Here is a 6,106-nt window from a genome sequence, read left to right on the forward strand (position 1 = left end):
CTCAGAGTTTAACTTGAAATATGGTGTATTTTTAACTTGATCTTTAAAACTGACCATTTTTTGAAGAAAGGAATTTAGTTCCTGGAGGGAAAAAAAGAAGTCGCATGTTTTGACAGGTTAGGTCATTATTTTAATGTGACTAAACTTCACTGAATTACAAATAAGGAACGTTTTTTTCTGTTTCTAATGTGCCCATTTTGGGGATTTTCATGAAACAAGGTCATACCACACAGTGTAGTTTAAGAACCTGAAAACACTGGAACAAAATTTTAAACCGCAGAATGCCATGGGCAGCTCCTCTTAAGGGCTTTTCTTTAGAAGCAGTCATAAGCATGTCTTAAAGACCAAATAAAACATCTTACAAAAGGAGAGAATTTTATTTGACTTACATACATATTATCTGACTAGTTTCTTTTTCTTTTTTTTTTTTTTTAAGTGATGATTTCATGGCTGGCATTTAAAGAATGCAATTATGTCATTTTGTTTAAAAAATGCTGTGGATTTTGAAACTGAATTAAAAGCTGTATAGACATGCCCAGAGATACGATTACTAATTTGGGAGGTAGATGGCTCAGGAATTCCCTAGGATTGTGTGTGGGTGAGGGGCTGAGAGAACCTTTAACTAGCTTAGGGACCTTGGTGCTTTTTACCTCAAATCCACAGGAACATAGACATGAAAACGTAATACATCCCCTTTTTCTTCCCCCAAGGAGTTTGAACACTGAACTTTTAAAAATATTTTCTGTCATATTTTAGCTTTTTTTTTTTCTTTTCCCCACCCATTGTAAGTTGTGTGGAGAAACTTTCCTGCTAAAAATTATTACTGAGGTCACAACAACCAGCTAATACTGAATTTAGATTGATTGATTGTTAAAGTAGGCACTCTGACTTCACGTGTTCCTGCTGTACAGCATACAGTATGTGGACATTACCTCAAACTCAGGGACCCCACAGGCACAGAGGAGACCCTTGTTCTGAGACTGAATTAGAAGTGGAAGGTAGTGATGGGTTTTGGCCAAGCTTCCGGAAGTGGTAGTATCTGTATTGAGAGAACCGTTGCGATCAGGAGGCGGCCATGCCCAGGTTCACTCTCTGGGGTCCCTAAGGCATTCTCACTGAGAGGTGAGCGCCGCGCCAGAGGCTGCTACAGGGGCCCTTTGGGAAAGGTGCAGGGATCCTCAGCTGCAGACCCAGGGAATCTCTCCAAGTGCAGCCAGAGTCAGTCCCTGATCCCTGTCCGAAAAGTGTCTGGCCCTGCTTTGCATCCTCCAGTGTCCGGGGAATGTGCCTGTGGCATCCTGCCTTAGTCTTCGTTTTCCAAACCTGTCACTGATTCCACGTTGTGATGACAGGTCCCCTAATTCCCTCATTGCTCAGCCCCAGGTTTGTTTGGGGGTAAGCTAGAGTGTCTGGCTGCCGAAGTCTTTTGGGCCATTGTGTAACCTTGTTTATACCGTGTTTCCCCGAAAATAAGACCTAGCCAGACAATCAGCTAATGCATCTTTTGTTGGAGCAAAAATTAATATAAGACCCAGTATTATATTATATTATATTATATATTATACTATACTATACTGTATTATACTATATTATATAAGACTTGGTCTTATAGTAAAATAAGACCGGGTCTTATATTAATTTTTGCTCCAAAAGACACATTACAGCTGATTGTCTGGCTAGGTCTTTTTTTCAGGGAAACAGTATGTCACTCCTCTCTCTGGGCTGCACTCATTTTCTTTTTCTTTTTTTTTAATTTATTGGGGTGACAATTGTTAGTAAAATTACATAGATTTCAGGTGTACAATTCTGTATTACATCATCTAAATCCCATTGTGTGTTCACCACCCAGAGTCAGTTCTCCTTCCATCACCATATATTTGATCCCCCTTACCCTCATCTCCCACCCCCCACCCCCCTGCACTCATTTTCTCATAGTGCTGTGGCAAACTTGTACATGCACGTGTGCACACACGTGTACTGACACAATATCTCATCTGCCTAAGGTTTTTAAAAATTACAAAAATAAATAATTTGTTTCACCAGTTGGAATGAATTGCAGCTAAGATGGTTTGAGATACTGGGATGTAGCTCTAATGTTTGGATTCATTACAGCAAACTCCCATAAATCAACATATTTATTTATATTAATGTGACAACACATTAACAAAAAAGGAGCAATCTGAATTGTATGACGTGAACTAAAGAAGCAGTAAAGTGACATATGAATATATTTTGCGAACATCACATTAATTAAAAACAAGTATGATTGCTTTTATTGTTTTATTTTTAAAGTGGGCATTCTTCATTGTTTCCAGACCTCTGGATGTATATTTTTTATCTTTTATTTTTTTCTTCTTTTTTTCAAATAAGGTGTTATTTTGGTCCTCTATTGGTAGAGGTTATCTTTAAATACAACCAACCAGGCCATAAGTGCAAAAAAGTTCTGTCTTGGTGCTTATCATTGGTATAATTATTATTTTTGCTTTCCTAACTTTGCTCTTAAGAGCATGAATCTGTAGCTTTATTAATGGAATATTCCTAGTCACATACTGTCAACAGTTTTTACATTGTACAAGTGAACATTGTTTTCTGGGTTAAATGCTTGGTATTAATGTACATAAAGTTATTGGAAAATTTAAAAATGATTTTTCTTAACTTGGTGTCTTTTTAAATACTCTGGAAAATGACAAACATTTAGTTAGAATAAGTCAGTATGTTACAATTTGTTCTTTTAGATTTTATAATCAAGGTTTGATTATAAATATTTATGACCTCAAGCTCGTAGTATGTTAGTTGTTTTTAAAAGAATGACAAATGGCTCATGAACTGGTTTTTTTTTTGTGTTTTTTTTTTTTTAATTTTTGATGTGAATTTCACTGTTGATTGACCATGTATATTCACGTGAATGTACTATCTCTTGTTCCCTGTTACCGGACTAATGTAACTAGATGTGGATTCATCATATCAAATACTTAAATGGTTCTCCTTTGCCCAACAATCTCAAAGTCTTCATTTTGATACAGTAGAGTCACAGCTTACAAGGTGGTTAGGTTTTGAAGACTGTGCCTAAGGTTGAAATTGAGCATGCTCAAAATGATGCTTGAAAATCTCTTAAATTGCCAATAAAGTTCTACATATAGTCTTTCAATTAGAATCCCTGTCAAGTGATACATGGGTATGAATATTTTATGAATATAGTAAGTACAATATGTAATAAAAACAACATATCAACAGTAGACTTTTATTGCACCAATAATTAAACTATTTAAATGTGTGTCTTTTTTTTTTCCAACAGATATGGTTGAATTTAAGTAAATTTATTGCTAATCCCATCCCTTATGATAGCTCTAGAGTATAAGCTCTACAAGGGCAGAGATTTTTATCTAGTTTGTTCATGGATATGTCCTCAGAGCCTAGAACAGGGCCTGGCTCACAGGAAGCACTCAATAAACATTTACTGAATAAATGAACTCTGATATATGTATCCCTATTTATAATTTGGCTCAACTTTATCCTGCTTTATTTCACATTCACTTCAGTTTACAAAAAACATTTTTTTGAATACACACCAACTTAGTGTGAAGAACTTTTTGGGCAACTGGTGGGTGGGCATACCAAAGTGAGTAAGACATAGCCCTTGCCCTTAAGAAGGTGGCGTAGTTGGGGAAATGGACATGTGAGCAACCTTAACTGAGGATGGAATGAAGTGTTTGCCATGGAAGGGGTACAAGTACCATGCTGTGGAAGACAGGGAAGAGCCCTTAATTCTGATGGAGGGATCTAGGAAGGCCTGTGGGAGCTGAAGAGCTTAGTAAACTTGGCTCATAAGGACCGTGAGGTCCGCATACATGGCAGAAGGCACTGGGGTCAAAGGGACTGCACGAGGTGCGCTTCCTGGGACACACTTCCCTTATCTGTCCTGACTTCTTTTGTTACTTCCTCCCACTCATTTCCCACCTGCTCTAGAAAAATTTTGTTTTCAGTGCACAACTCGACTCCGTAAGAGTTACTGTCTGCCCAATATACTTGACTATATTTTGTATTCTCCAATTGGTGTCTTGATGCCTTAAGAAAGTGAATAAGTTATGTTTCTTTAAGTTCAAGGACTGTTCATATAACACTTCTTTTGAATTCCCACTGGCCTAGGTCAGTGATTGCACATGGTAGATTCCTAGAAGTATTAACTGAATTGAGTGATTTTTGGATTACAATGTGTTGTGAGTGGACTTGCAAACCTAAATCGGTGTTCTTGACCCTCTTTCCATGAGGCTTCTCAACCAGACTTGTCAGGGCTCAGCCCGTCTGAGATACACTGTCTTATCCAAATTCCATGACATATCCATGATGTGGGAAGCACCCCAGGAAAGTCAGTTAACACACACGTAAGATCTTATTACAGTGTGAAAATTGGGTCATTCATGTTCTTCCTTGTGTTCTGACAATCATGAGTCAATTAAAGCTTTTCTCTCAGAGTATTATTTAGGGAAATAAAAGATCTCACCATTTGTATAAAGGATGTTACTGAGACTGAATACATTTTATACAATTTGTGCAAGATCATTAGAGCAGCTGCTGACTGAGAAAGAATTGAAGATCTTAACAGCCAGCTTGTTATAGTTCAATACTGACAAGACCATACCACTGTTCTTTTGAAAGCTTTTTTTTTTTCTTCAGGTCTGTTGCCTTGTTTTAGAAAAGCTTAAACTATTTTACCTGTACAACAAAGACTAATAATACAGTTTGGCAAGAATTGTAATTAACGCAAAAATGACCACATTGATTCAGCCATTTGTACCTAGATTTAGGTCTTTCTACAACCCCTCCCAAGAGTGGGTCTCGAAGGGAGCATGTGTGTCTGAAAGATTAATGCAGCGCACGTCGCTTTCTATAAGTTTCACTCAGTCACCAAAAAACTTCAATATAATTAATACTATATGCCTTTTACAGTGGAAGAAAAGAGGGATTGAGTCATTTGCCCAAGGTTACAGAGACAGGACTGGAATTAATCTCAGTTTTATGTAACTAAAGCACACAATTTACATTGAGCTTTTGCTTTCAGAACTGAAAATGCCAGGGACTGTGGCATGTATTTGAAAAGGAATCCCAACTTGAGTTGATGTTTGGATGGATCTTGGAGGTAATTCCACTGGCAGTAAAATTGGATGATGGCCTTAAAGCCTTTTTTAAAACTTTGGATGAATTTAATTTGTACTGCCAGAATTATTTGACAAGATTTGGTACCTCTGACAACCTCTGATAACTGATCATTGAATAATTGTGCTACCTTTTAAAAAATTAAGTGATAGATTCAATATGCTATATTTTAAGGGTTTTAAAAATTGAAGTAAAATTTACAAACAGCGAAATGCACAGATCTTAAATTGGATGAGTTTTGACAAATGCGTAATCCGTGTAACACACCCCAACCAATAAAATTTACCTGTCATCCCCTAAAGTTCCCGATACCTCTTTCTAATCACCTGCTCCCCAGAGGCCACCACTGTGCTGTGATTTCTATTACCACACATTAGTTTTGTCTGGTAAACGGCATGTTTTGTGTACTCAAAGTACAGCTGTTAAACTAAGTGGAACTCTATCCTATTCTCATAAAAAGAACTTTTACACCTGCGGGTTATATTTTTTAAAATGTCACTTTAATTAACCATTTTGGCTCCTGAGAAACACGAATACACTTTACCTGAAATGTTTTCTTTTGAAGCTCTTCAATAACATTTGGGAAACCTTGTTTAACAGCCCACCAGTTATGTCACTTCAATGACTTACTTTGTTTTCCCGCAGAAGAAAGTGACACGAGGGAGAAGTGATCGTATTTGAAATGTCAGGAGACTGCTGGCTCTCCCTTAAAACCCGTGTCCCGCCCGCCGGGTTTCCTGTCCCCAGCCGGCTGGCGGGGCGCGGGCAGGAAAGGATGCGCTGCCCAGAGCGGGTGGGGGCGGGTGGGGGCGGCCCCTGCCCAGAGCGGGTGGGGGCGGGTGGGGGCGGCCCCGCCGGCTTGCCCTGCCGGCTCACGCAGGTCCCCCGCCCTCCGGGTGCCGCCTACCCCGCGCAGTCGGGGGCGGGCCCGGGTGGGGCTGCGGGAGGCGAG

The sequence above is a fragment of the Rhinolophus sinicus genome, chromosome 16, assembly GCF_057876585.1.
Source record: "Rhinolophus sinicus isolate RSI-liver-muscle chromosome 16, RSI-T2T, whole genome shotgun sequence".
Classification (NCBI taxonomy): Eukaryota; Metazoa; Chordata; class Mammalia; order Chiroptera; family Rhinolophidae; genus Rhinolophus; species Rhinolophus sinicus.